Raw genomic sequence first — 10,570 nt, 5'->3', positions numbered from 1 at the left:
ATCATCTGATGAACTGCGGGATGCAGGTAGATACAACGTCATGTCATCATTTGTGGGATGCAGGAGGAGGTGCTTAACTCGAGCAGCTTCATCTTTGCTGTCAGCTTGATTCAGTCTGCCTGTTTAGAGCTTTTGGCTCCGTTTTAGGAAGCAGATGTTTAGGCTCCTGTTCTTTGAGCAGCAATCTCTATAATTACAGAGTTTGGAACGAATACTGGAAGGGGAACAACCTAGTTCTTGGATGAATTTATATCTGTGTGGGGGGAATGCATTTCCTTCCGATTGCTTTAATTATCATCTTGGGTGTCTACAGCATTTGTTTAGCATTTAAAGTCTAACAACCGAATCTCATCTGAACAAGAGACAGTTTCTTGAATGAGTTCCTCCAAATGAATCTTTTGATTTCACTTCCACATTGGAACCGGTGAGTTTTCGTGGACCATTTGCAAGTTTTAAATGCATGACTTGGCCCAAGCTACAGTCAGCTTGACTCTGCTTAAGAGACCAATTAAACCCTAAAATATCAAGCAATAATGACCTCACAAGAAGTTAGATAAATCGGTTGGCTCTCCTCCATTTACACAGAGCCTCCCAGGTCACCATGATAAAGAGAAGGTGGAAGGAATGCGCAGGATCCCGTGTGGCCAAGATGTAAAATTTCCCTTCTACATCAGTGGTTCTCAATTCATGGGTTGTGACCTCTGGGGGATTTAATTATTTTTTCACAGGGGTTGCATATCAGATATCCTGCATATCAGATATTTATATTATAATTCATAAGAGTAGCAAAATTACAGTCATGGACTAGTAATGAAAATAATTTTATGATTGGGGGTCACCACAACATGAGGAACTGTCTTAAAGGGTTACAGCATAGGGTGGTTGAGAACCACTAGACAGTAATGGACAGACCCCATCCCCTGCAGGTACTGGCAGGGAAACTGGGGCCAGTCCAAGAGTAGGTGGATGTTTGCTAAGCATTACCAGGATCAACTTTAGATAGAAGAGTTTAAAAGAAGATTACAGAAAAGAAAAGTGGATGAGGAAGAGGACTGCCTGCTCATCTCCATCCCTGTCCTGCTAATTGATGGGGAATTGGTACCTCAGCTCAGAATCTACTGAGTATGCATGTGTTAGTTATCTTTCTTCCTCTGTGATGGCAGCATCTGACAGCAACCACTTAAGGGGGAAAGGGTTTATTTCGGCTCATGGCTTGAGAGAGGACAGACCCCCTCATCAGAGAAGATACGTGGAGTTCATAGTGATGGGGCATAATGCCGGGACTGCTAGCATCTTGGTGAACCAGCAAGCAGAGAACTCAGGGCTACCAGCTAAGCACCAATAATGCAAACACATGCATGTGGCGGGGACGTATTATATCTGAATCATAACAAGACAGAAGGGACTGTGTCTTAGTGAAACCTGTGCTGTAGGCTGGCTTCTCGAGGAGCAGACAGTGAGGAGGCAAGGTAGTCGGAGAGAAAGTTTTGTGTGACCCCGGGGAAGGTAGAGGTCCACAGAACATAGCAGTAGGGAAATATGGAAAAAGAGACTGATATTCAAATACCATCAGTCAATCAGGAACTTTAATTGCACACATGAACTCCCACAGGCTGAAGTTCCTGAACAGAAGCATTTCTCCCACTTCTGCACTTGAGACGTCTGGGCTGCAAGTGTTAGCAGGGTGGGTCTCTTCTGAGTCCCCTGCAGCAAATGCTGTTGGGTTTAGGAAAGATGATAAAGGGGCTTTATTTTATTTATACCATTTGGACTTTTACAAGGGGGATTTTCCTCAATTAGTTGTGACTCTTTTCCTAGAATAATTCTGAAACCAGACACACTAATACATCTCTTGGTTAAATGAGACTAAGAAACACATGTGGTGAACAAGGGAAACCTCCATTCTGCCTTTGCTCAGCGCACGGGTTGGAGTGGCTTGCACACATTGTTTCCTACATATACACGACATAAACACATATAGACAGAATCAGAGCATTGTGGAGACTTTTTTTCCAAATCAGAAAGCTTAGAAAGTGAAAATGCATACTGGTCATAATTATAACGGAGCAAATATACAAACAACATCTCAGTGTGCCTGGTCACCCTACCGATGTAGATGCTTTGCTTACTACACAAATGGACCAAGTGTCTACATTGTAGTGGAGCTCTTTGTCATCAGTTTCACCTCTTAGACACCCAGGACAGGTGGGCCTCCCATGCTCTGCCCTTTCCATGGCTGTATGATACTTCACGGTGTAACTGTACTGTAATTTACTTAATAATGTATAGGGATGACCTTTCAAAACTATTATAAAATGGTTCCTTTGTTTTTATTCAAGTGCAGCTTGTACAACAGAGAAGATGGAGCAGGGTGCAAAGCAAAAGCAAAACAGTTACAAACCAAGAAGCCGGAACATTTAGCATCTTCTAGGATGGGAGCTGGGGGCTTGCAGCTCCTCTATCCGTCTACTAGAGCAATCAGTTCTGCCAGCTTCTAGTTCTCGGGTCTTCTAGCCATTAATTTCACGACTTAAAATAACATATCCACTATTGATTTCCTGGACTAAAAATTTACTGTCTACATGAAAGATGAGGAGCTGAATATACTTAGACCAGCTTCCCCAAGCTCTTCCTGCATTTCAAACCTTATGACATAGAAAAAACAACATGATTAGAGAAACCCTCACTTTACGTGAGCGATCACAGATTTCCCAGAGCTGCGAAGCTAACTTCTCGTTAGAATGTATGCATGAACTAAATCCTCATTGATTAGAGGTGTAAAAAAAATTGAGCAGAAATTTTGGACATGGGGGTATACAGTGGGGAAGCTACCCTTTCTGTGGTCCCTCCTCACCGGCACCAAGACAGCAAACTTCTCATCCTCCTCAGGCACAAGGCCATTCTTTCTGATGTGTTCCAGAATGATTGGGATAGCTAATCGCTAGATTTTTTTAAAATTTATTTTCACTCATCAGTTAAGGACTTTCTTTACCCTTCTGTACCATCTTATCCATTCCCAGAGAATATGAAGAACTGGGGTAAGATGTCCCCTTGCTATCCTCTATGTTGTCCTGATCCATGTTCACTTGCAGGACCTACCTGCTTTTATGGATCTGCTCTTAACGAAGTTGAAATTGAAAACAACACTGATGGTCCCCTCCCCGAGAAGGTGAGTCATGCCTAGGAAAGAGGCCCCCTCTTACTGAAGACAGTCGCTTTAGCCTATGCCTTGTTGCTGTGATTAGATTTACAAATGAATGATTGCATCAAAGGGATTACAAATCTTTTCAATTATCCTGACTTCATCTCATCTATTAACTTAATAGAAATCTCAGGCAGAGGAATCAACCAGGGACACTATGTCATTTGCTAATGAAAAAATCGCATCAGCACAGCAAGAAGGCTGTGACCCAGCTGCATGTAATAAGGCTCCCGATGCAAAAGCAGAAGGCAACCCTTTGCTTGTTCCTTCCTAAGTAAGGAAGTAGAAGAGAAGAGTGGAGACGGAGAGGAAGGAAATGGCCGGATCCTGAATCAAGAAAGTCACTTATCATTGTAATGATGGATGGATGTAATTAAAACTGTACCGTCTGTACCGTGCTACGTTGTGCTCTTTAGTGAGTCTGGACCGCAATGTAATGCACTGCACTGTTTATCTCTGGACCATCCAGACTCCAAAGATCCTGATGTTTAGCTCCCAGTAGGTCTAAGTTTGTAGAATACTTTGGCTGGGCGGACAGGTTCCTTGCTGGCTGTCAAATCGTATCTGTGACCCCAGGACCGCAGAAGAACATATTCATTCAGATAAGCTGTTGTTTAGAAAGCCAGGTAGACTCTCCTCCATCAGCCTTGTTTAGAATGTAGGGAGGTAAATACTCTGAAGATGGCTTTCTTCTGAGAAGACACTGAAAATTTAGAGGAATGTGATCTTCTGTGGATTTTTTAGGGAGACTCATAATTCATTTCATCAGACACTGGAGCCTAAATGCATAGTCTCATTCCAAAGCATAAACAAAACAAAACAACAACAACAACAAAAAACCCTCAGGAGGCCTCCAACATTCAAGTGTGCAGAGTACTCAATTTCTTCTTTTTAACGACTGTGTGCATGCTCATGTATGTGCAGATATATATGCGTGTGCAGGTACATGTGCATACTGTGTTTGTGGAGGCCAGAAGTCATCCCCGGTATTCTCCTCAGGAATGTCCCTCACATCCTTTAAAACAAGGCCTCTCACTGAACTTGAAGCTCACCATTCAGGCTAGACCTGCTGGCCAGGGAACTCAGAGAATCCGCCTGTCTCTGCCTCCCCTGTACTGGGACTGCAGGCATATGCCACCAGATCTGGTATTTTTAGGTAGGTTCTGGGGATTCAACTCAAGCCCTCCTACTTGCAAGGCAAGCACTTCCCTGTCTGAGGTATCCTCTCACCTTTTCCGGCTCTTCATCAGGTGTTTAAGTTCCTGCTGTGGACTGTAATGTTGGCTATGTAAAGATGTGTTACCTTCGCTTACGCTGCAGAATCTTACTTTAACTGCACAAAGGTGTGCTACATCTGTTTGTGCTGCGTCTGTTTAATGATGTAAAGATGTGTTGCTCGTCCACCTTGCCAGTCTAAGGAGCATGATTAGTCTAATAAAGAGCTGAACAGCCAATAGCTAGGCAGAGAAAGGATAAGCGGGGTTGGCAGGCAGACGATAAGTAGGAGGAGAAATCTGGGTTTGAAAGAAGAGAGAAGAAGAACAAGAGGAGAGAACAGAGAGATAAAGAGAAGGATACACCTGGGGCCAGAAGCCTGGCAACCAGCAGTCAGTCATTGAGGCAGTGGGAAAGGAAAATATACAGAAAGAAAAAAGGTTAAAAAGCCCCGAGGCAAAATATAGATAAGAGAAATAGATTAAAATAAGAACTAAGATAAGGCCACACATTCATAACTAAGTTTCCTCCATGTGAATTAGGAGCTGGTTTGGTGGTCCAAAAGAAAAATCCTGGTACAAGTACCAGATGGGTTCTTTCTGCTACATAGAAGGGGATTATGCTGTGTCTCTGGAGATCTGAGAGGCCAAACAAGGCGGAAGTCTGGAGAAAGAAATTTGCTACGCAAGGAAGGGAAGTGTGACGCATTAAGGGTGATTGCTGGGGGCAGAGCACGTGAAGGGTGACAGCTGAAGGTGACTTGAAGGGCTCGGCTTGGTGTCACCCTACAGAGCTGTATTTGGTTGCTAAGGCCATCTTTCCCAGCTGGGAGGGAGCAGGGGGAAGATGGAGAAGCAAGGTTAATTTGTAAATGCACTCCAATGTCTGATTGCCATGTGCCAAGCCCTGCCAAGAACTGCCAATCTCCAGAATCAATAGTTAACTTCCATCTCTGCTGGCAAGGAAGTGGTTCACAAGTCATAAATTAAAAGCTGAGTGATGAGGACCCTGGCTCAATCCCTCCAGTCATCTGCTTCCATTCCAAAGTCTCAGATAAGACAAATGCCTCTCAGTATGTCCTTGCTGGAAATGGCTCGACGGAACCTCACTCTGAAGTTCCTGGAACTATACACTAATAGACTTACATTTTTACTGCTGTCAGGTTGAAAGGCTCCTGGAACATTGAGTTTACGCTAGAACATTAAATTTCAAGTCCCTCAATCTTTTGGCTATTGGGTAGAAAGTAATCGTGAAGAGGAAGAAAAATATATTTATAGACTTTTACCCTGTGTTTGACCCATGGGCACATTCCCTTTTCTTTGACTTCCATAGTGAGCAGCACAAGAAATGAGAACCCACGTGTGAGTCCTTAGGGACTCATGCAGACTGAGGAAGAAGAAAGCAGAGAGTACTGGGATGAGAAAACCCTTCACTTGGGTTCACTCCAACTGTGAACAGGCTGTTTTCCATGCTTGTCATTAACATGTAAAAATATAAAACCTGGGCTGGAGAGATGGCTCTGTGATTAAATGCTCTAACTGGTCTTCCAGAGGCCCCAGGTTGTATTCCCAGCAGATCACGGCCATCTGTAACTTCAGTTCCAACATGCATCTGACCTCCGAGAACACCAGGCATGTACATGGCACACAGACATACATTTAAATAAGGCACTCATAAACATAAAAATAAACTAAATAAATCCTAAAATGTGTATAATTCAAAAGCTTAAGTCACAAGAATTGACAGCTGAAGGGGAAGTAATGAATAGCCATTACCGTGTGTTAAACACATCACATCTGACATCTTCTTTAATCATCAAACACCCAGGAGGATAAACAGTTTCATGGACTTGTAATAGGATAAGAGAGTAAACCATCTTTGTCCTTTCAAACCCATCAGAAGTTACCCAGAGACTTAATTCTGGATGCCTGGAAGCCTGATGTTTGCTGACTTCACGGAGGTAGAAGAGAAGTATATCCTGGGGATGCTGGGATAGCTAGCTCTACTCAGGGGAGGCAGAGACAAACAGAACAAGAACAGAGGGAAAGCAATAAAGGGGGAAAGCCATAGGAGATGGTGGCTCAACAGTTAAAATGACTGACTTCCCTTCCAGAAGATAGGGTGCAATTCTCAGCACCCACATGACAGTTGACAGCTGTCTGTAACTCCAGTTGCAGGGGATCTTATATCTGCTTCTGGTACTACATGCATCGGGTACACAGACATACATGCAAGGTAAAACACCCAAACAGGAAGGCAGGGTTACTGTATACAGCTGAATAAGGAGGTGTGTTGTAGAATAATCCTTCTGTACATTGTGGGAATGTGTTGCTCTCATTGTTAACGAAAAACTGATTGGCCAATAACTAGGCAGGATTTTAGGGGCTGAGAGAATGCTGGGAAGAAGGGCGGAGTCTCGAGCTAGACTCAGAAGAAGCAACATAGGAAGTTACGAGATGTGGTGATTGAGCCTCAGGGCAGCACATGGATGATCAGAAATGGGTTCATTTAAGTTGGAAGAGCTGGTTGGAGACAAGCTTAAACTATCGACTAAGCATCGATAATTTATATTAAGTTCTTGTGGTTGTTTGGGAGTGACTGTCAGGACACAGAGAAGTCCACCTATAGAGGTGGGTTACAGCATACAAGTAAACAAGAGAGCAGGGTTTCTGGTGTACGGCTGGATGAAGGGGACAAGTTTAGGTCATCTCGGTAGGAGCAGTCTCTGTAGGGGAACAGTCTTCAGGTCAGCAATATGTGGGCCGGCGTAAGGAGCTAGGATGGTATCAAAACTCACACCCAAACTTATAAAATAAAAATAAATCTTTTTAAAAAATGTTTATAGATTTAAAACATAACATACTTGCCAAATATTTGTACTATAAACTGTCTTAATCCACCCGCTCAAGTCCACCCACTCACTCCCGGAAAAGTCTTATTTCAATAAAAAATCCATATTGGATTAGCCCCTCCCTTGTGGAAGTGAGGGGTGCTCTCTTGGTTCAAATAAAAGGATTTCAAGGCAAAAGGCTTTAAAGACTTGACTTTGAGTATTCTCTTGATGTGAGGCATCTGAAGTCTCAGACTTTAGGACGAACATAGGTGAATGTCTAAGACCTCCAAAGATAAAATCATCCCTTCTTGCCTACAGCAGCCATAACTGAGTCCAACCAAGTCACACATCTAAAAAATAAACAAGAGGAGAAAGAATTGTTGCCAAAAGCAAGAGCTACAAATGGCAACACAGGAACTGTTTCCAAAGCTGGAAATGGGAGAACATTTTTGTTTTGTTTTTTTCCCCAAGGAGTCTCTGCACATCTGGAGGAAAATAGGCACATTTCTAAGTATGCTCGATTCCAGATATACATGACTGAGCATGCTCAACTTAAGGTCTTGGAGACATAAAGACAGCCCAAAAGATGGCTTGGCATGTTTAGCTCGCTTGGTAATGATGACAGTCAATGATGCTTCTGGGCTCTTCTTTTCCCATAGAGGTTTTAGCTACAGTTTTAGGAAAGGATGCTTTGAAAGTGTGTTTGCATAGGAGTTCATCCCTTAGGGATCCTGCATCAGCTGGCAACACAGCTAGTCCACAACAAAGGTGTTCTTCTCTCTCCCCACTGTCACTCAATAAAAGCCATCTTAAAATAGGTCCTTTCTTAACCCCATTCATTGAATGGCTCTCCAGGCTGTGCTCCCCTTGGCCGCAATCAGTAACAAGCCCAACTTTTTCGTCCATTTGCTGGTGTTTTCCGTGGCTCTTTGGCAAGAAGGCTTTTGCTGATCTTCCAGTTCTGGTGGTGGTGAAGGAATGAACTATAGAAATATAGATGCATGTACAAAAAGCTTGGATAGGGTGATCTGAGCTTTACCCTCAGCACCGGGTGAATTCAGTGGGTTTATTATATAGAGCTGAACAGAGAGGAGGAGCTATTGTCTACTGTTGAACAAGGAGGTGGGTTTATCATATAAGGAGGCAGGGTTGGAGGTATGCAGATGGATCAAGAGGACATGTTTAGCTAATCTTAGTTTTAGGAGCAGTTGTTAATCCCAAAGATGGGAGGAGAAAGAACACCAACCTAAATCATCATGAGCAAACTATTTAATGCAAGCAATTTATGAAAGCAAGCTTTTTATTTGTGTACATGGGTTGCCTCCCCCTAAAGAGGGGTTTGAGAGGTGAGCATTGTATATGAGAAAGACACAGCTTTTATAGCTCAGGGGTAGGGGGTTTTCAAATGCGGGATTTGGCAGGCAAAATAAGCAGAACATAGCATAGCAAGTCAGTCCTTCCTGAAGCAAAGGCATGGCTGCAAGGTGGGCAAATCAAGGAAGTCACAGGTGGTCACATTTGAAACAAAGCTCGGGCTGCAAGGTGATTATATACAACTTTTAAAACAAAGACATGATTGCCTTCCTGAAACATTTCTGGAACCATTGTAGTTATGTTATGGTTGCAATTGGGACATAGCCCAATCCTTGGGAAACAGAGATTTAATCATAAACAGGAATGAAACCAGTTTGTCTTTACTATGTCTTTTAAGCCTAAGATGGAGGCTGGGAGGTTGTTCTTCACACATAAACAGCTGGGGTGGGAGGAGGGAGGCTATGGGGGACATTTTCTTCACAGTCTCAGCGCTCAAACTCTGCCCCCTGCGGAAGCCTTTGCCATGTGACCCTTGTGACATAATGGTGCTGTGACCACAGGATACATTCGCTCATTAAGTCACTTCCCAGGCTTTCTCCGCTCCCCACGGAGTGGACACTGCCACCTCACTGCTGGGATCTCCAATGAAGTCTGTGACATTGCTGTGACATCTAGAGTCTGTACACCAATTACGCTGGTGTGTAGATGATCACCGTAGTTCAGCGAGCAGACTTGTGACAAAGAACCAGCGCATCGTATTAGTAAATAAATGAATTCACTCTTGAAATCCGATACGCAGGGTGGGGCAATAGGATTGAAAGATTGACAGCAGTCTGGGCTGTCAAATTTTACTGACAGACTTTCTGATTTGACATTTTAATTAATCTCTAGGAGGTCATTGCTTCATCTGTGTGCCAACGTGTATGTATATGCGGGTGGTGGGGTATATGTACACATAGAAAGGCCACAGGATTGAGTTGGGGTCCTCCTCTGTCATTCTATGACTTGTTCCCAGTGCTCTTGTTTGGGGTGAGGGGTGCTGGCCTGGCAGCCCAGCTATCCCCCTCTCTCCAATCCCCCTCAGACCTGAAGTTACATCCGTGGGACTACTTGTCTTGTTATGTGAATCAAAACTCATGCCAAGTGCTTTTAATCACTGAAGGGGCTCTTCAACCCCCCCCCCAGTTGCTGTGTACAGTGTAGTGTAGGACCTAAGGAAAACAAAAAGATACATCTGAGAAAGCTATTGAGTCCTTCTTTCCTGTTCCAATTGCATATTTGTGCAAGGCCAATTTTGTTCTCAAAGAGCTGGCTTTCCCCATTTGTGCATCTGTGCTCAGCTTCAACCAATTGCAAAGAAACAAAACAATTTTTAAAAATTTGCCTCTACTCAACATGTGCAGACTTTTCCCTATCCATTCATCTGTTGATGGGCATCTAGGCTGATTCTATTATTTGACTATTGTGAATAGCCAGCAAGTGTTTTTTATAAACATGGGAAGGAGAAAGAATTATAAATTGCCCAAGTCACGATATAAAAGATGACGTAAATCTTGATGACCTACAAACTGAGAGCAGTAATATGGCGAAAGACACATAAAAGTGAACCGGGGTAGATAAAATGAAATAAAATACTGTTGCATTAATAACAGCGGGTTTCCAGAATTTATTAATTGTCTCTTACAAATCGATGAGAAAAAGAAAGTGAGTCCAGTGTTAGGAAATGAAGAGGTTAAGAATAAGCAATCTGCAAAAGAAATACACATGGCAAAGTTTGCCCCATCATTTCAACAACTGGGAAGGTATAAATAAAAGGATGATGAGGATTTTGTTACTAGAAAGCTGGCAAAATGAATGCAAAGATGCTCAGAGCTCAATGCGAGGCACTCTTGGGCTTCAGATTGGAAGGAAGTGGTAGAATCTGTCTAGATCAGTGGTTCTCACCCTTCCTAGTGCTGTGACCCTTTAGTGCAGTTAATTCCTCATGTTATGGCGATTTCCAACCA

Source organism: Microtus oregoni, unplaced genomic scaffold, assembly GCF_018167655.1.
Source record: "Microtus oregoni isolate MIOR12 unplaced genomic scaffold, Mior012 000096F_ref0000112, whole genome shotgun sequence".
Lineage (NCBI taxonomy): Eukaryota > Metazoa > Chordata > Mammalia > Rodentia > Cricetidae > Microtus > Microtus oregoni.
The sequence above is the reverse complement of the archived record's forward strand: the minus strand, read 5'-3'. Positions refer to the sequence as shown.